We start from the raw sequence: 22,244 nt of genomic DNA, 5'->3' as shown, positions 1-22,244 counted from the left end.
TTTTATATCCGGTTCCGCTACGAAAGCCTTGATAGATTCAGGGGCTACTCACTCGTTTATTTCGGAGGTCTTTGCTAATTTCCTCAAGGTCAAGACCGTTGGACTAGATGCGGCGTATTCAGTGGTACTGCCGTCTGGAGAGGAGATTACAGCCACCAATGTGATCCGAGACATAGACCTCGAGCTTCATGGCAATCTTGTTTATGCTGATCTGATCGTATTACCGATGCCAGAGTTTGACATCATTCTAGTGATGGACTAGCTATAGCGGAACAGAGTTTTGATTGACTTCCAGCGGAGATCTGTTCTAGTCCGACCGCCTGGGATGGCGCTGTTCTTATTCGAGCCAGACAGATACTTTCCTTTACCGCGCATTATACCTTGTGTCCTGGCTAGGAAGCTCATGCATAGAGGGTGTCAGGCGTTTTTAGCGACTTTTGTATCCGTTCCCGAGGCACCCAGCCAGTCAGCCGTCGATGTTCCCATTGTTAGGGATTTTCTAGACGTTTTTCCCGAGGACGTCTCTGGTATGCCACCCGAGAGAGAGGTGGAGTTTTCTATTGAGCTTATTCCTGGTACGGTTCCGATCTCAAAAGCACCGTACCGATTAGCACCGACAGAGATGGCAGAGCTTAGGAAACAGATTCAGGAACTTCTCGACAAGGAGTTCATTTGTCCGAGTTTTTCACCATGGGGCGCACCAGTTTTGTTTGTGAAGAAGAAAGATGGTTCTATGAGGCTTTGTATTGAATACCGGGAGTTAAACAGGGTCACAGTGAAGAACAAGTACCCACTGCCGTGGATTGAGGATTTATTTGATCAGTTGCAGGGAGCTTCGGTATTCTCCAAGATAGATCTGCATTCCGGTTACCACCAGTTGAGCGTGAAAGATGCTGATGTTTCCAAGACTGCTTTCAGGACTCGTTATGGCCACTTTGAGTTCCTTGTGATGCCGTTCGGTTTGACAAATGTGCCAGCGATCTTCATGGATCTCATGAATCGCGTATTTCAACCGTATTTTGACCAGTTCATGATAGTATTCATAGACGAAATTCTCGTCTACTCAAAGAATCACGAGGAGCACAGCAGACATCTGACCGCAGTTTTACAGACCTTACAGAAGCACAAGTTATTCGCGAAGTTCAGTAAATGCGAATTCTGGTTAGAGAATGTGGCATTTTTAGGCCACATCGTTTCTAGCAGCGGTATTGAGGTAGACCCAGCGAAAGTTGCAGCAGTCAGAGATTGGGTTGTGCCGCAGAATGCATTAGAGATCCGTAGTTTTCTTGGGCTACCAGGATATTATCGGAAGTTTATTCAGGGATTCTCTTCCATCGCAGTTCCACTCACGTCGTTGACAAAGAAGAATGTTAAATTTGTGTGGAGCGATGAGTGTCAGAAGAGCTTCGATACTTTGAAGCAAGTTCTCATCTCAGCACCAGTATTGGCCATGCCGTCAGGGCCCGGTGAGTTTGTCTTGTATACCGATGCTTCGAAGCTCGGTCTAGGCGCAGTATTGATGCATCATGGGAAGGTGATAGCGTATGCTTCTCGACATTTGAAAACCCATGAGAAGAAATACCCTACCCACGATCTAGAGTTGGCAGCCGTAGTATTTGCCTTGAAGATTTGGAGGCATTATTTATACGGGGAGAAGTGCCAGATCTTTACCGACCATAAGAGCCTCAAGTACTTCTTTAGGCAGAAAGAGCTGAATATGCGTTAAAGGCGTTGGTTGGAGCTAGTGAAGGACTATGATTGTGACATTAGCTACCACCCTGGCAAGGCTAATGTAGTTGCGGATGCATTGAGCAGGAAAGTCGCTGTGATGGCTCATTTGACGATTCGGAGACCTCTTCAGTTTGAGATGCAGAGGTTTGATCTAGAGACATATCCTCGAGGTAGAGTTCTCCGTCTATCTACTTTGACGATTCAGTCTTCTGTTCTAGACCGTATTCGTAGTGATCAGTCAGCAGACGAGCAGTTGGCAAAGTGGAAGCAGAGAGATGAGGCCAAGGGCAGTGTCTTGTATACAGTCAGCGATGGTATTGTTAGATACCGAGACACTATGTGGGTTCCTAGCAGTGGTTCTATTCGAGCAGATATTTTATCAGAAGCCCACATGTCGCTGTACTCTATTCACCCTAGGACTACGAAGATGTACAAAGATCTGCAGCTGTTGTACTGGTGGCCAGGAATGAAGAAGGATATCAGACGTTTTGTATCCGAGTGTCTGACTTGTCAATTAGTGAAGGCGGAGCATCAGAGACCATCAGGTTTGCTCAAGCCTCTTCCTATTCCCGAGTGGAAGTGGGAGAATGTTACCATGGACTTTGTGATCGGTTTGCCGAAGTCAGCCAGATGATCAAATGCTATTTGGGTGATTGTTGATCGTCTTACCAAGTCAGCGCACTTCTTGCCTATTAAGACGACTTTCACCATGATTCAGTATGCAGAGTTGTATATCCTGGAGATAGTCCGACTTCATCGTATTCCAGTTTCTATAGTGTCTGACAGAGACTCCAGATTTACTTCCTCATTTTGGAAGAGTTTGCATTCGACTATGGGTACGAAATTGTTGTTTAGCACAGCTTTCCACCCTCAGACAGATGGGCAGTCAGATAGAGTTATTCAGATATTGGAGGATCTTCTCCGTGCTTGTGTTATTGATTTCTCGAAGAGTTGAGATTCGAATTTGCCATTGGTAGAGTTCACCTATAACAACAGTTTTCAGTCGTCTATAGGTATGGCTCCGTACGAAGCACTATATGGTCGCAAGTGCAGATCGCCTATTCGCTGGGATGAAGTAGGGGAGAGAGCAGAATTGGGTCCGGAGATCATTCAGCAGACTGTCGATGTAGTAGTCAAAATCCGTGATAGGATGAGGACTGCTCAGAGTCGACAGAAGAGTTATGCGGATCAGCGGAGGAGAGATCTCGAGTTTGCCTTCGGCGACCATGTTTTCGTGAAGGTAGCACCTATGAAAGGTGTCATGCGGTTCGGAAAGAAAGGAAAACTCAGCCCGAGATTTATCGGACCATTTGAGATCCTCGACAGGGTTGGGATGTTAGCTTATCGTGTTGCTCTTCCGTCGAATCTGGCCGGAGTACACAATGTGTTCCACGTCTCTATGCTGAGGAAGTATATGGCAAATCCTTCGCATGTCTTGAACTTTGAACCGTTGCAGCTTACTCCGAACCTGTCTTATGAAGAGAGACCAGTGCAGATCTTAGACAGACAGGAGAAGAAGCTTCGGAACAAGCTGGTTAAGCGACTGAAAGTCAAATGGCTTAATCATTCGAAGGAGGAAGCAACGTGGGAGTCTGAGTCGGAGATGAGGAGTTGTTACCCCGATTTATTCGGTGAGTTTTAATTTCGAAGACAAAATTTCTTTCAAGGGGGGAAAGTTGTAGAACCCGTTAAATCAGACTACGTATAAGCCATGCATAATTTCTAGTATTTTAATTTAAAAATGATTTCTTTATTAATTAAGGCATTTTAAAGTTGTTTAGTCATGATTATTTATTTTAAATCGCATGAGTTTAATTTTACCTTTTTAATTAAATAAGCAAGGCCGGACCGGAGTTGGAGTTTTAAGATAAAATTTAATGATAAGAAAATATTCCTTATTTTAATTTAAGACAAACAATAATTTATTTTAATGTAAAAGAAGGTTTAAGGATTTATTTAATTAATTAGAGATAAGTAGTAAATAAGTTCTTTTATGTCCAATAATTTAATTAAAAGCTTAAAATAAAATATGTGACCAATTGAGATAAGTTAATCTAGGCCTATTTTATTTAATAAATTATAACTTAACATGCTAGTAATTTAAATTAAAAACTAGCCATGCATGCAAAATAATTACCATCCTAAACTAATTTATTTAATCCACTAAAATACCTAATGGGTAGATAAAACTTTAAAGATTTAAAATTCAATAATTAAGCAATATTTCACACCATTTTAATTAAGATTTTCGGCCACACCACTTCAAAGAATTTAAAAGTTTGACAACTCATTTTATTGATATCTTTCCTTAATCATTTTCTTGACATAATAATCCCTCACCTTTTAATCAACTAAAATTAATAATTAAGCAATTTTCTACCCTACTTTTAGTTGATAAAAATCGGCCCCTTGATAGATTTAAAAATATTTGACAACTCACCATTTTATTTCTTTCCTTAGCCTTTTTCTTGGTAGATAATTCCCTTCATTTCAATCATCAATAATTAAAAGATTTAAGCAATATTTCTACAACATTTTTGAATGCAAAAATCGGCCATCACCCCTTGATATCATCCCTCAATCAAATCAAATCACTCCTCATTCCTTATCCATCAAACACTAGGATAGAAAAGTTTCTATCTTGCCTTTCTATCTCCCATTTATTTTGCAACTTCCTCATTCACCTCCTAGCCATTTCCCTCTCCTCATTTTCGAAATTTCAGAGCAAACATTCAGAGAAAATCGTGAGTTCTTGAGAGAAAAAAAGAGAGAAAACAAGAAAATGAAGCAATTAACTCCGTCTTCGTCGCGCCGTATTGTCGTATTAATTCGTTTTCCTTTCAAATGATTTCCAGGCATGTTTATATCTTTCTTTGCTCTTCAATCAAGTCATATACATGTTTTTATACCATATTTGTTCATGATTTTAATAGCAAAAACCGAAATTTTGTCAAGCCATTTTCGAAAATGTAGTGCAGATTTTTTGGCTCTCACTTGTTCTTCACGATATTGGCTTGTTTTTGTGATTTCAGGGGTTGGCTCGATTCCAGGTACTCAAGGCTGCACCTAGGCATGTACTAGGGTGTATTAGGATCATATTGGTCCATTCGTTCAAGTTCCTACACGCTGGACGAAGACTTGACAGCAACTTTCCCATAGTTGCGAGTTTGAGTCTCGAAAATACAGTTTTGTTGTTTAAGGTGAGGTTTGAATCTTGGTTGGCTTTCGGGCCTGTAACCACGGTTTGAACCCTTCCTTAAAATTTCTAGGACATGACCAAGAAGACCTTTCATGGCTTGGTTCATGGTCCCATCGGTTTTAAAACAAACAAGACAAGTCCCTCGGTTTCTTTCTTTTTCTGTTTTGGGTGTGTGAGTTTTGAATTTATGGTGTTGGGTGGATCTTGGTTAGCTTTTAGCCCTTAGCCTTGGTTCATACAACACTTCATCATGTATAGATCGAGCCATGGTTGATCATATAACAACTGGAACGACACGTGACAGCAAGCGATCCAAACAATCGCATGGTACAAAATTTTTCTTGGTGTTCTCGGTTTGAGCTTTGTGCCGTCCTGGGTGTTTGGGTGGATTGTGGTTGGCCTAGTGCCCTTAGCTATGGTTCAGGCCACACCTTAGGATGTTGGTAAGAGGCTCTGGTGGGTGGTTCAAGCCCCAATGGCCATTAGCCTTGTAAACGACGCAAGGAAGCGCAACAGCTGCTGCTGTAATTTTCTGGATAGCAACTTCGCCTTCGGTTCAGAGGTGTGTTTCGAGTTCTTGGTTGGCTTTTAGCCTATGGCCTTGGACTGGGCAGTACCTTGTTGAGTTAGAAAGGTCATGTTTTTGGCCGTTTGTGATTTGGTTAAGTTTAGAGGTCGTACGAGCAATTACGGTGCAATGTGCCAAAGTGACTCTCGAAAGAGCTTTTCTTGTTTTTGGCCTCCATTCACCAAATTTCGACTTGTACAATATTTAGGAGCATTATGTCATCATATTAGGTGGATTTTAATCATGAATAAAAGATGGTTCGGGTTTGGTACGGAGTCATAATTGAATNTACAGGATACTTAATTATATTACGTGCATAAAAATATAAAATGTTCATTTTGAGATATATGCGATATTTCTTGTAGCCACTCATGGGATTGCAGCTTATCATGGGATTATTACTTCACCCGGTGACCACTGACCGATTCAGTTCATGTTCATGTATGGGTACTGATATCCAGTCCAAGGGCTGTGATCATCTCTACCGCCCAGTATACTGTGGTTTAGTCTGATCAGACGATTCAGTTCATTTTATGGGCCACTTGCGTAGAACATATTATCAACAGAAAATTATGATATGCTATTTTATGACAGGGCTCTATCGAGCAAAAATTTTACGTACGATTTTCAGTTATGCACTTATTTATGATTAATCATGACACGATTTCCATGTTTACGTTACGACACGATATTTTTAAGTTGCATGCGATTTTATTATATATTTACTTGCTATTTCACGATATATGTATGCTGAGTCTTTAGAATCACTAGACTTGATTGTTGTAGGTATTGACGAGGTCGAGACCGAGGGCGGGGACCAGTGAGCCATCTTGGGTCGGCAGTAGTAGGAACCCGAGGACCTCATGCTTCAGTTCATTTACTATTTTTATGCTCAAACATTTTTATCACGATGAATTATTTTAAGTTGTTGCCTTGGAACAAATATTTACTTCCGCTGCTATTTTGAACATTAAACCTTTTTATCAAGTTTATTTTATGAATGAGGCATGTTATTTATTTTAATAAAAAAAATTTTAATTATTCCGTAAATTTTCAAGTACGAAATACGGGCCTCTACACTATTACTCAACTGACACAGAAGAATCATAGATTCATTTGGTCAGATGAATGTGAAGCTAGTTTTCTGGAATTGAAGACGAGATTGACCACAACACCTGTGCTTACTATTCCTTCAGGTACCGGAGGATTTGTAGTGTGTACAGAAGCATCTGGTAAAATTGTGGGCTGTGTTCTGATGCAACATGGCAAGGTGGTTGCTTATGCGTCTTGTCAATTGAAATCCCATGAAACTTGTTACTCTATTCATGATCTTGAATTGGCTGCCATTGTATTTGCTTTGAAAATTTGACGTCATTATTTGTATGGAGAAAACTTTGTTATTTATTCGGATCATAAGAGTCTGAAGTATCACTTTTCTCAATCTGATTTGAATATGAGGCAACGCAAGTAGATGGATCTCCTTAAGGAATTTGATTGTGAGATTCAGTATCACCCTTGGTCGGTGAATGTTACTGCGGATGCCCTTAGCCATAAAGTACATGATTCTGTTTTAGCTTCTGTTAGTGTCGCCAAAGTACATGAGGATATATGTACTTCTGGCTGGACTTTTAACTCGAATTGAAATTCTGTCACTGTCTCAGCATTGCAAATTGAGCCTAATTTGATATCGAAAATACAAAAAGCCCAACGAAATGATGCTTAGATTCAAAAGTCTAAAGAACTTGTATATGCAGGACATCCTTCTGGATTTCAGATTTCTTCTGATGGTTCTTTACGACTTAATGGTCGGCTGGTAGTTCCTGATAATTCTGATTTGAAATCTGCCCTTTTTCGTGAAGCACATTGTAGTAAATACAGTATTCACCCTGGAGGTCGAAAATATATTTGAAATTGAGACCTCAATTATGGTGGAGACGTATGAAGAAGGACATTGCTGAATTTATTGCGAAATGTCTTGTCTGCCAACAAGTGAAAGCCGAGAGAATGAAACCTGGAGGATTACTCCATAGTTTTGAAATTCCAAAATGGAATTGGGAACATATTGCTATGGATTTTGTGACTCATTTATCTCGTTCGCTCAAGGGCTGTGATGCTATTCTGATTGTTATTGATTGGCTTTCGAAATCTGCACATTTTATTCCTTATGAGCGGACTTATCCTTATAAGAGAATGGCCCATTTATACATCGAGAATATTGTGAGACTGCACGGTGTGCCAGTCTCGATTGTATCTGATCATGATCCCAGATTTGCTACTAAATTTCTATGTGGTTTCCAAGAAGCTATGGGTACGCATTTGGTTATGAGTACTGCTTATCATCCTCAAACTGATGGCTAAATTGAGCGTACAATTCAAACATTAGAAGATATGTTACGTGCTGTCGTGATGAAATTTAACATGGGATGGCAAGATTCCTTATCATTGGTAGAATTTTCGTATAATAATAACTTCCAAACAAGTATTGGTATGGCACCGTTTGAAGCCTTATACGGGAGACGATGTAGATCACCGTTATTCTGGGATGAAATTGGTGAGAGACAACTGACTGGACCTGAAATGATACAAGAAATGAATGATAAGGTTCAGTTGATTCGACAGCGAATGAAAGCCGCCCAAGATCGTCAAACGAGTTATGCAAAAAACGACGACGACCCTTAGAATTCCAGAAAGTTGATAAAGTGATTTTGAAAATATCTCCCTTTAGAGGCACTGTTCGATTTGGCATGCGAGGGAAATTATCTCTTCGATATGTTGGTCCATACGAGATACTTGATTGAGTTGGAGACCTTGCTTATCGATTGGCATTAACACCAGCTTTATCTGCCATTCATGATGTATTTCATGTTTCTATGTTGAGAAAGTATGAGCCAGATCCATCACATGTGCTTCAACCTGATGAGGTTGAACTTGATCCTTCTCTTTCCTATGTTAAACAACCTGTTTGCATTATGGATAGAAAGGAGAAGATATTGCGTAACAAACCGATTCCTTTAGTTTGAGTACAATGGACACGACATGGTGTGGAAGAGTCAACGTGGGAATTAAAAAGCAAGATGCGAGAATCATATCCACACTTATTTGATTTTATTCCACCTGTTCCATTGTATTCAATGTATAATGATCTATTTACTGATTTTAGTTTTGATATTTACTATTACTGGTATCGTATTATATGTGCCAATGTGATGTATATATGGACACTTGAGATTTCGAGAACGAAATCTTTTAAGTGGGGGAGAAAGGTAAGGACCGTGTCTCGTATTATCGTAAATCCTATGTTGATTATCGATAATTCATGAAATTTTTACGTGGTTACGTGTATGATGTATATAATTGATAATGAAAGTGAGAAAATAGGTGGTGATAATGAACTATTGTATTATAAATTGATTTGTGTTTGAAAAGTATGCTGAACCGCAATGGAAAAATAACATATGTTACGGTTTTCAGCATAATTATCTGAGTATTAGTCCAAATGAAATGAGATTAATTTCATTGGAAAGCTAATACATAGTACTAAAACTTTCATGTTATGGGTTTTGTCCAAATCCAAATGAAAATAGGGGCAAAATCATCTCGAAGTGTATCGTGTGCATTGCAGTTCTTGCACTGATACATTTGGAAGAATGAGTATAACTCTCTCGTCCGACATCCAAATTGAATGATGTTCGTGGCAAATGAAAGCTAAGATATATGTCTACAAATGTCATGTTGACCACTTTTGTTAATTTGGAACCGAGTATGTTGGACAGAACATCTCGCGCCCGAGCGTGAGATGTTATCGCCCGAGCGCGAGACATTCATTGGCGAGGGATAAGAACAAGTTTTTTTACGTTTCTTTCATTTCCTTTCATCAGCTTCGAGAGTAAACGAGAGAAACTCGATTTCTATCGTACGAAATCACCTCGAAACACTATCAAAACTTGGAACAGATTATATATTCGAAATCCTCGCGTCGAGAGCTTTCTTTTGAGGTAAGATTATTTTGGTTTCAGCAACTTTAATTATTGAAATGCTAGAATAGCATGTATTTGAAGTCGAGATCGATATATGCGATAGAAAAACCGACAAGAAACTCGTATTCGAAGTCAAAATTGAATTTTGTTATGATTTCGATTTGATATAAATTTTCAAAGTTTCAAAAGATATTTGAAACTTATATTGTTAAATTTGAATGAAATTATTGATTGAAATGAATATGTTATTGATATAGATAGATTTTTATACTGAAATCTTCAAGCTATATCGACTAGAAACGAAGAATTGAGGTATGTTACGATCGAGTAACATACGACAGGTATCTGTATCATATGATATATGTTTGATTGATTTGACTGAGAATATATGTCTATATGTCTTATTTGTTGAGTTGATGTGGCATACATGACATACATGTTGAGCTATGATCCTTGGATACCTATTATGATTGGATTTGATTCTGAGGTTTGTGAACACGATGCTATGTTTGGCATTATGTGGTCCTTAAAGCATAGTCATTTGTGACCCCGACAATTGATTGAGATTTGGAATTTGATGGGGCTTCGTCGACGCTATCATACGAGTATCCCTGATTGAGGCCGGTGTGCCAGCTCGACCATTGATTTGATAGCGATTCGTTTGATTCTGATATATGCTCAGTGGATGGGCATTTGACCAGATACTTCCACGACATACATGCATTGCATATCATATATCATTGTTTAGATACTTGTGGTATATATTGTGGTTGTTCCATACGGAGCTTTTCTCACCCCAGAGGGGGCTGTTGTTGTCTTTGTGTGTGGACAATGACATACTCCAGGATATCAGGAGACATGAGAGGATGGTTCTGGAGAGAGCCACAGTTTGAGCTGAGGTTTAGTGGTATTTCTCGGTGTATATATGTATCTATATACCGGAGCATGTCCCGAGGATATGAGTTGTTTTTATGTAGTTGGTTTTGATAATGTGTGGGCATATTTTATGATGTGAGATGACATACTATTTTTTAGTAATCAAATAATATATTTTGGGCTCATTGTAAAGAAAATTTAAACTCGTTTTCCGATGTAATTAATTAACCCTAATCAAATAGCATTGTAATAACAATTAGGAGTTAAGGGCCCCATAGCTATGCTAGCAAAGAGAACTATAAATGCCTTACTGAAGGACATTTAATGAATTTGCAGCTGATAGTGACACATCATTCCAAGGTTACAGGTTAACGTTGCTCATTTTTTTCCGACCGTTGGAATGACAGCTTATATAAATGAAGCTGGAAGTATGCAAGACATGACACGATAACAACGAGATACATAATCATCAAGCTTTCAAAAGCATGAATCTTTCAAATCTTGATACTTCAAGAATCTGAGCACAATCAAAGATCACATATCTCTATCGCTCATTCAACAGAAAGATATCCGATCTCTCAAGGATCATTTTCGTGCTACCAAAACAAGATTGTTTATTTGCATCAATAACCTTTTGGTTATCTGATTTATAAAAGTGTTTGTTGAACCGAGTGTTCTTAAAATCCAGAAGTGTAAAGTGATCAAAGCAGTGTGATAAGTCCTGATTGGAGTGGACTGCTGCAAAGAGTTTTGTAAAGCCAAAGTCTTTTAGTGGAATCCTTCCTACAAAGGAAAAAGGGGTGACGTAGGAGTTTTTGTCTCCGAACATCCATAAAAATCTCGTGTCCTTATTTTTCACAAGCCTTTACACTTCGAATTATATCCTCCTGTTTAGTTTGTAACTGGTTGAAAATATCATTAGAAATATTGAACCGTCTTCCGCACTTTTTACGCAGTTCATACTTCTAACCGTTAGAGAGAAAAACTTTCAACCACCTAAAAACGGTTGAAACCAAATTTAAAAAGCAAATATTTTCAAAGAGCTTATTCACCCCCTCTAAACTCTTTCCCGATCCTAACAGAGGGTTCATAAGCTGGTGATTGTTCGGTGGCTCCGTCCACCTTCTGGGTTCTTTAAGCTCAATATTGATGGGAGCTCGAGGGGTAATCCTGGAGATTCGTTTGTCGGTGGTGTTGTTCGTGACTCTTCTGGCAGGGTTGTGCTATCTTTCAGTGAGTTTATCGGGATTGGGACCAATGTTCAGGCTGAGCTCTGCGTTTTTTGGAGGGGTCTTCTTATCTGTTCTGATTTTGGTCTTTTTCCCTTTTGGGTTGAGACTGATTCTCAGATTTCCCTTCAGATCCTTCGTTCTCGTCTATGTTTTTGGGGCCTTGATCATATTGTCACTCGGATCCTCGTACTTTTGGGGGGGCGCTTACTGCAGGCTTCTCCTTGCTTGCTGCTTCATCTCTTTTTCCTACTTTTGCCGAGTACTTTGGTGGCTCTGGAGGATCTTTCATAGTGGACTCCTGTCTTGGAGCTCTATATAACTGGGGATATATGGTATCATGAGCTCAGTCTGCTTCTTTTTCCTCTGTGGACTTTGGAGATTTTTTGACATGGGCTGGATAGCGGCCTTCCTTTAGTATTTTGATCGCCTTCGCAAAGTAACTTTCTGGCCATATATATTTTCGACTGTGGGATCTTGTACTGCTGGTAGATCTCCGATTAGTTTTTTCTTTCTCAGATTGGGATTCCACAGACGGATGGCTCAGGAACTGGTGCATTCGAATGTCTTTTTCACATTACTCTGAGCCTCATCATTATTTCCTAGCTTTGTTTAGAGTTGTTTTGTTGTTTCTTGAGCTGATCTATGTTGCTTAGTTTTCATGCGCTTTTCTTAGGGTTTACCTCTTGCTGATATATCTGCCACCTTAAGATTATTTGTTTGTATATTACTTTGTATTCTCTCTTCTTAGGTTTTTATTTTGTACTGTTTTATTTTGTTATTATNTGCTCAAGTAAAATAACCCCAAAAATCCCCTTTAATTCGCCTAAACTTGTTGCCTCCGCCGCCAAGCCGCCGCCGCCGGTTCCCGGAAGGTTCACACCTCCACCACAGTCGCTTCTCCTCTGCGAACTACATATCCAAAAATCAGCCTCATCAGTTACCGTTAGCCCGTCCAAATCGCCTACCGAAATCCCGCAATTTCCTGCCATTCACGTGTCGACGGCATCCACGAGTCCGATCAACTCCGATCATACACCAATAGATTCGTCTCTTACAGTTTACCCTCGTGTCCAAAAATCAGTTCAATCGGCGTCCTTTTCCTCTGCCGATTTAAGCTCCAAAGTCGCGCTGGTACTGTTCATCGCGTCCTCTTCCACGATTTCTCCGATTACGGCGCCGTCCGGTGTCCGTTGTTCCAACCAAGCCCAGATCTGTAATTCCCATCCCTGGACGATCGAAACGCCTCATCACCCGTTCCCTTCGGTTGCTTATCCCGGCGCCGATTTCATATCTACGAATTGTGGCCATGAAACCCTAGCATCGCTGGACTCAAACCGCATTTCCTCCGGCGTGGCTGCTTCCTTTTTCAATTCCTCTTCACCAAAGGCTATTCATGTCATGGGTAATGTTGCTATCCCATCAAATTTCGAAAAATTCGTTGGCAATCAAAAACGCCCAATTGGGCTTATTTAACTCGATTTCTACGCCTTCTCTTGTTCAATTGGATTATCTTCCAGCCGAGTCTTCTGGAAATAACCCTGGATTCATGCTCTCCACACCTTCGCCGAACCTCGGTAAGTCGCCGGCCTGTGACTTACGAGTTGACTCGGGCGAGTCACTCGGTAGTACTCGGCGGGTTGACTCTGCACTCAACCATTCTATACTGCTGTCAACTCGGGCCAGAAAAGTGCTGTTTCGCCTGGCTTTGTTCGTTCATTCCGTGATTTACTTGTTCCAGTATCTTCCTTGCCTCGTGTTAAGACGTTTGCTGGTGTTGCGGAATTGATGGTATATCGGGTATACTATTCCCGGATGAGGTTATGTCTAAGTTAGTTGCGTCTTTTATATTTTCTTTTATTAGACGCATTACTGGGAATAGTGGTGTCACACCCAATATTGCTATTTTGATTGCTATTTCTCAGTTTGAGTTAGTGAACTCGCCTAGAGTTCGATTTCTTTCTCGGGGTTTCATGGATCTACTTCTTACTCGTGAGGGGGATTTTCTGAAATTCTCGTCTCTTGGCACTCTTTCTATTGGTTCGGTGTTGATTAGGTTTTCTAAGTGGACTGCGGAATTTAATTTTGTGAAGGAGTCGTCTCTTGCCCTGGTTTGGGTTAGAATTCCTAATTAATTTACCTCTTCATCTTTTCTCGAGGCAGGCTCTCTTTATGATTGCCAAACTTTTGGGGACTCCTGTTGAGATGGATGAATTTACTGCATATGGTTCTCGCGGCTCTTTTGCCCCGTGTTTGTGTGGAGATTGATGTTTCCCAACCCGTCCGGATAAGATTTGGGTTGGATGGGGTTCTAATGTTCTTCACTTGGATGTGGTTTATGAACGAGTTCCATTTTACTGTTCTGAGTGCAAGATGTTGGGTCACTCTTCCGAGCGGTGTGCTCGCACTGGTTTTCCATCTGTTGCTGATCGTGCTAAAGCTCAGGGCAAGCGACCCCATGCTTCTCCATCTTATGTTCCGAGTCCTTTGGGTCAGACTCATGATGTTCCTAGTGGTCCTGTTTCTGTGCCTCCAGAGCCGGGTTGCCGTACCGAACTACGGTACCGTATACCGTACCGTAAATATCGGTATGAAATTTTTCCATACCGATACCGATACCGGAAATTCGGTATACCAAATTTTCGATATGAAAAAGTTCGTACCGGATACCGTAACGACACCCAAAATTTTGTCGGTATACCGAACTTAAATTTTAAAAAAAATAATAAAAAAATTATTTTTGGTATTTCGGTAGAAAAAATAATTACGTATCGATACCGATACCGAAAATTTACCATACCGAAATTTTCGGTATATCGATTTTTTCGGTACGATATTTCGGTATTTCGATATTTCGGTATATTTTCCCAACCCTAGGTTGAAATCATCAGAGGCGACGTCGTCGGCAACTTCGGCGGCATGATTTTTCATCTCCTATTCCATCGCGTAACCCATTGAGGTTATATAGGTTTCGGAAGATCCTGGTCAGGATGGGTCTTCTGGTGTTGGTTTGTCTCAGGTTTCTGTTATTCTTGTGGAGGACACTCCTTCCCAGACTGAGGGTCAGCTAGTGGGTGTTTCTCCAGTTTTCACTTCTTGTGACTCGAGTTTGATGGTTGCGATGATGGATCCACCTTGTGTTTCTACTGTTGGTTCTGATGTTGGTCTTGTTTCTCTAGTTGAGGTGTTGTCGTTACAGGTTGATGATGTCCTTGTTGTTCCGGTCCCTGTGGCTGTTATTATCGTCACGGATCCGGTGGTTGTCCTTCAATTCCTTTACCTTCCTCTTAGTTTAAGATTGGTTCCGGGAAAGGATACAGTTTGACAGGATTGGTGCCTCCTGCGAGCATATGCCGGTAGAAACCTTTTGTGCTAGATTATGAATTAGGTCGTGCATTTTTTACGCAAATTTATCCTCCAACTTTGCCATTTTTTCAAAAAACAACCACGAATAAAGGTCGTTGAATAATTTTCTTCCCAAGCTTTCTAATTCAATTCCTTCCATGGGTTCAATAAACCCCTCCGCCATCCACAATTGAACAGGCTCCTCAACATCATATTCATAGCCTTTTGGAAACAAAGAGCAGTAAACAAAACATCATTTAATTTATGGAGTAAGACGAACGTAATTAACCATCATGGAAGGATATTGATTATGCTCATCATTTTGCAAGTCCCATAAATTACACCTCAACAAGGAAAGCAACTCGCCTTCATTATCTATAAAACTCGACAACAATCTTCACATTGCTTTGGCAGCCAATGACAAACCTTTGCAGTTTTTTACAATCTTTTTTGCCAGTTGATTGCAAATATTATTGCTCCTCGAGAGAAGGAAAAATGCTTTGTTTCATGACTTTCCAACAGTTGTCGTCAAATAAAAGATTAAGACTATATGTTTTGAAAGATCTCATTATTGACAAGATTTTAAAACTTCGAGTTGTTACAATGATTTTGCTTCCTATGGCACATGATCTGAAAGGAAAAAAGTAACTCCCAATCATCAAGTGCTTCGTTCAAATAATCATACAAAATCAATAAGAATTTTAAATTGTGAGTTAAATCTTTAATAGTGTCTTTCATATAATTCAAATCCGACAGCAAGCAGCTACTCCCGGTCAAATTCTCAACCATAGATTTTGTAATCCTCACTGCGTCAAAATCTATTTATACAAACACCCACATTCTTTTCTCAAAGATTTCATCCCCATAAAAAGAATCATACACCAATCTCTTCAAAGTTGTCTTTTCTATTCCAGCCATTCCCACTATCGACAATACGGAATACGGGCCTATGTTAGGTCCAAGATTGGCCAAATTCAAAACACAGTTTTTCCTGTAATTTTCCCTCAGGACCACTTTGCTTGCATCTATTGGGGGATTACGAAGCAAAAAATTACTAATAGGTGGCCACATGAATACATTGGTATTACATGTTTTCAACAGCAAGAAGAATTTCTACTTTTCAGGCAAGCTCCTCCAGCCTATTTTGTAGCTTATTTATGTTTTCGAACCAAATGTTCCAGGGATTGAAGACAGGGATTGAAGGTCGGCTAATCTTCCAAAATCAGGTGGCATGTTCATATGTTGACTTTTCATATCCAACTCCAACTTCAATAACTTAGTAAGCTTTTTGGTTTCTTTGGGCAAATATTTGATATTAAGGCATTTTTCTAGCTTCAACGTGAGCAAGACGAGAAAATCACATATCTCATCGGGTAGCACAAATATGGAAGTATGAGAGAGGTTTAGTTGGCGAAGGAATTTCAAGTGTTCTAAACACTTGTAGAATTCACTAAGGCAGAGCCTACTCATATCTAACACTCGCAAAAAATGTAATCCATCAAAAAAATCATCATCTAATGAATCCGAAACACTAGCATCTTTTTGATGCCCACCATCATATTTTCACTAATCATCATAAGTGTCCGTAACCGCTTGTTTCTATGGAGTGGCTTTAGGTGTACTTGCAACCTACTGTCTCGAACAATAGATAAATTGCATGTGTCTCCAAAAATTCGATACGAGTCTGTAGTGTTCATCACTACCTGCGATCATATGCGCAGACACCTTTTGTGCTAGATTATGAATGAGGTCATGCATTTTGTACGCAAATTTATCCTCCGACTTTGCCATTTTTTAAAAAAACGACCACGAATAAAGGTCGTTGAAACATTTTTTTCCCAAGATTTTTAATTCAACTCCTTCTATGGGTTCAATAAACCCCTCCGCCATCCAAAATTGAACAAGCTCTACAACATCATATTCATAGCCTTTTGGAAACAAAGAACAATAAACAAAACATCTTTTAAGTTGTAGAGTAAGACGAACATAACTAAGCATCAAGGAAGGATATAGATTATGCTCATCACGTGGCAAGTCCATTAAATAATACCTCAACAAGGAAAGCCACTCGCCTTCATTATCTCTAAATTTCGACAACAATCTTCATATTGCCTTGGCGGCCCATGTCAAACCTTCGCAGTTTTTTGCAATCTTTTTTCCAATTGATTGCAAATTTTCTTGCTCCTCCAGGGTAGGAAAAATGTTTTGTGTCATGACTTTCCAATAGTCATCGTTAAATAAAAGATTAAGTCTATATGTTTTGAAAGATCTCATTATTGACGAGACTTTAAAGCTTCGAGTTGTTACATTGATTTTGCTTCCTTCGGCACATGATCTGAAAGGGAAAGAAAGTGATTCTCAATCATCAAGTGCTTCGCTCAAATAATCATCCAAAACCATAAGAATTTTAAATTGTGAGTTAAATCTTTAAGAGTGTCTTGCATATGATTCAAATCGGACAGCAAGCAACTCTTCTCAGTCAAAGTCTCAACCATAGATTTTGTAATATTCACTATGTCAAAATCCATTAATACAAAAAATCACATTCTTTTCTCAAATATTTCGTCCCCAGAAAAAGAATCATACACCGGTCTCGTCAAGGTTTTCTTTCCTATTCCAGCCATTCGCACTATCAATAATATGGAATACGGATCTATGTCAGGTCCAAGATTGGCCAAATTCAAAACATAGTCTTTCCTGTAATTTTTCCTCCTGACCAATTTGCTGGCATCTATTAGGGTACTACCAAGCAGAAAAATATTAATAGGTGGCAAAAAGAATACATTGGTACTAGAGATTTTCAACAGCAAGATGAATTTCTACTTCCTGAGTAAGCTCATTCAGCCTATTTCGTAGCTTATCTATGCCTTCGAACAAGATGTTCCAGAGATTGAAGATAGGGATTGAAGGTCGGTTAATCTTCCAAAATCCGGTGGCATGTTCATAAGTTGACTTTGTATATCCAACTCCAACTTCCGTAACTTGGTAAGCTTTCTGGTTTCTTTGGGCAAATATTTGATATTAAGGCATTTTTCTAGCTCCAACTTGAGCAAGGCGAGAAGGTCACATATCATATCTGGTAGCATAGATATGGAATTATGGGAGAGGTTTAGGTGGCGAAGAAACTTCAAGTGTTTTAAAGACTGGTAGAATTCACTATGACGGAGCCTACTCATATCTAGCACTCGCAAATAATGCAATCTAACAAAAAAATCAACATCTAATGAAGCCGAAACACTAGCATCTTGTTGACTCCCACCATCATTTTTTCACTAATCACAATAAGTGTCAGTAACCGCTTGCTTCTATGGAGTGGCTTTAGGTGTACTGGCAACCTACTGTCTCGAACAATAGACAAATTGCATGTGTCTCCAAAAATTTGATACGAGTCCGTAGTGTTCTTCACTACCTATGAGCATATGCCCGCAGACACCTTTTGTGCTAGATTATGAATGAGGTCGTACATTTTGTATACAAATTTATCCTCCGACTTTGCCATTTTTTCAAAAAATGACAACGAATAAATGTCGTTAAAGCATTTTCTTCCCAAGTTTTCTAAATCAATTCCTTCTATGAGTTCAATAAACCCTTCCGCCATTTACAATTGAACAAACTCCTCAACATCATATTCATAGTCTTTTGGAAACAAATAGCAGCAAACAAAACATCTTTTAAGTTGTGGAGTAAGACGAACGTAACTATGTATCAAGGTAGGATATAAATTATGCTCATCATGTGGCAAGTCCCATAAATTACACCTCAACAGAGAAAGCCACTAGCCTTCATTATGAGTAAAACTCGACAACAATGTTCACATTGCCTTGGCGGTCCATGGCTAACCTTTGCAGTTTTTTGCAATCTTTTTGCGAATTGATTGTAAATTTCTTGCTCCTATATGGAAGGAAAAATGATTTGTTTCATGACTTTCGAACAGCCATCCTCAGATAAAAGATTATGACTGTATGTTTTGAAAGATCTCATTATTGACGAGACTTTAAAGATTCGTGTGGTTACAATAATTTTTCTTCCTATGGCACATTATCTGAAAGGGAAAGAAAGTGATTCCTAATCATCTACTGGTTCGCTCCCATAATCATCCAAAACCAATAAGAATTTTAAATTGTGAGTTAATTTTTTAAGAGTGGCTTGCTTGTAATTCAAATACGACAGCAAGCAACTACTCCAGGTAAAAGTCTCAACCATAGATTTTGTAATCCTCACTATGTCAAAATCCATTGATACAAACACCCACATTCTTTTCTTAAAGATTTCATCTCCGGAAAAAGACTCATACACCAGTTTCGTCAAAGTTCTCTTTCCTATTCTAGTCATTCCCACTATCGACAATTCGGAATGCAGATCTATGTCAAGTCGAAGATTGGCCAAATTCAAAACACAGTCTTTCGTGTAATTTTTCCTCCTGACCATGTTGTTGGCATCTATTGGAGGACTACCAAGCAGAAAATTATTAATAGGTGGCCACATGAATACATTGATACTATAGGTTTTCAACTTTTCAACAGCAAGAAGAATTTCTACTTCTCGAGCAAGCTCTAATAATCCAACTATTAATAATTTTCTGCTTGGTAGTCCCCCAATAGATGTCAGCAAAGTGGTCGTGAGGGAAATTTATAGGAAAGACTGTGTTTTGAATTTTGTCAATCTTGGACCTGACATAGGTCTGTATTCCGTATTGTCGATAGAAGGAATGGCTGGAATAGGAAAGACAACCTTGACGAAACTGGAGTATGATTTGTTTTTTTTCTGAGGATGAAATATTTGAGAAAAGAATGTGAGTGTTTGTATTAATGGATTTTCACATAGTGAGGATTACAAAATCTGTGGTTGAGACTTTGACTGAGAATAGTCGCTTGCTGTCCTATTTGAATCAGATGCAAGACACTCTTAAAGATTTAACTCACAATTTAACATTCTTATTGGTTTTGGATGATTATTTGAGCGAAACACTTGGTGATTGAGAATCACTTTCTTTCCCTTTCAGATCATGTGTCATAGGAAGCAAAATCAATGTAACAACTCGAAGCTTTAAAGTCTCGTCAATAATGAGATTGTTCAAAACATATAGTCTTAATCTTTTATCTGAGGATGGCTATTGGAAAGTAATGAAACAAAGCATTTTTCCTTCTCTGGAGGTGCAAGAAAATTTGCAATTAATTGGCAAAAAGATCGCAAAAAACTGCAAAGGTTTACCATTGGCGGCCAATGCAATGTGAAGATTGTTGTCGAGTTTTAGACATAATGAAGGCGAGTGGCTTTCCATGTTGAGATGTAATTTATGGGACCTGCCACATGATGAACATAATCTATATCCTTCCTTGATGCATAGTTACGTTCTTCTTACTCAACAACTTAAAAGATATTTTATTTATTGCTCTTTGTTTTCAAAAGGCTATGAATATGATGTTGAGAAGCTTGTTCAATTGTGGATGGCGGAGGGGTTTATTGAACCCTAGAAGGAATTGAATTAGAACGCTTGAGAAGAAATTTATTCAACGACCTTTATTCGTGGTCGATTTTTGAAAAAATGGCAAACTCGGAGGATAAATTTGCATACAAAATGCACGACCTCATTCTTAATCTAGCACAAAAAGATATGCTCGTAGGTAGCGAATTTTTTGAGACACGTGCCATTTGTCTATTTTTCGAGAAAGTAGGTTACCAATACACCTAAAGTCACTCCATAGAAGCAAGCGGTTTCGGAAACTTATGGTGATTAGTGAAAAAATGATGTTGGGAGTCAACATGATGCTAGTGTTTCGGCTTCATTAGATGATGATTTTTTTTTGTTGGAATGCTTTTTTTGCGAGTGCTAGATATTAGTAGGTTTAGTGAATTCTACCGGTCTTTAGAACACTTGAAATTCTTTCGCCACCTAAATCTCTCCCATAATTCCATATCTGTGCTATCTGATGAGATATGTGATCTTCTCGTCGTGCTCACGTTGAAGCTATAAAAATGCGTTAATATCAAAGATTCTCCCAGAGAAACTAGAAAGATTACCCCGTCACGGAATTTGTAGTTGGATATACAAAGTCAACTTATGAACATGCTACCGGATTGTAACGCTTACTAGTTTTAAAATGCGGAAAATATATATATATTTTTAAAAAAGTTCACCATTACAAAATAACATTTAAAGTAATCGTATTTATTTGACAATAAAAATATCACAGTTTAAAATGACCAACATCAAACGTAAACGTAAATGAGTAAAAATCATAAAATCTTCAACGTAAATAAAATGTTTAACTCATCTCCAAAATCATGACTCAAAATGTGGAAAATCGTGCGGTCCTCGGGTCGTGTCGCCCACCAGGTCCGCTGACTCACAGTCCAGCACATCCAGTCTCCTCGACATCGAACTCACCTGTATCACACACGCGAGTCTAAAGACTCAACACACCTGTACCAGTAATAACAAGTACATATACGTAGCACACAGTAGTGAAAAATATCATACTCAACGTAACTTTCATGAACTTAAAAGCGTAACGTAAACGTGTCGTGGAAAANGAAAATCATATCGTGTCAAATCATATCATCTCATGTCGTCATGTACGTGTCAAAGCAGCTCATCAAATCAACATAAACTTAAACATTTTCTTTTAATTGAATTCAGTTCATTAGTTGTGACTTTCGTATAAACTCTATCGATGGATCCATCTATAAAACCGTGGTATCCGGCGACAGGGGACATCAGCGACAGCATTACCCGCCCACTGAGCCCGGGTCTCAGCTCATCATATCTCATGTCATCGTATACATATACATCGTCCGTCACAACCAATTCTCATTCTTCAAAAATATCATCATTTTCATCACATAATAAAAACAGGTATATGCGTAACTTTTCCTTTAAACCAAGCATGCAACATATTTATCATAATTGCGTAAAAATCGTAAATGTGATGCATAACATTTAAAATATCATAAATTGGTGCTCAGGGCGCTGCAAGGACCAAAATCTCACCCCGGGTGCAAAATGACCATTTTGACCCCGGAAACCCAAAAATTATCGTTTCAACCCTGGACCTCTAAAATTGACCCGAATCTTACCAAACTCCTTAAAATGTCCCAAAACATTTTTAAAGTAATCCTAGACGTAAACTCAAGCCTAATTCATAATTTAACCAATTCGTTTTAAAACTTGGACTGGGGTCCCGGTTTTAACCCGAATCGACTTGAAACTCAACCAAATTTTCCCAACTTATTGTCACATCTTAAAATCACTATAATGGTCCTAACATCTTAAAATCAGCCTAAGATCTTACGGCTAAAAACTCCAGAAATCACCAAAC

Source organism: Primulina huaijiensis, chromosome 17 (genome assembly GCF_012295235.1).
Source record: "Primulina huaijiensis isolate GDHJ02 chromosome 17, ASM1229523v2, whole genome shotgun sequence".
Taxonomy (NCBI): domain Eukaryota; kingdom Viridiplantae; phylum Streptophyta; class Magnoliopsida; order Lamiales; family Gesneriaceae; genus Primulina; species Primulina huaijiensis.
Note: the sequence above shows the minus strand (reverse complement) of the source record.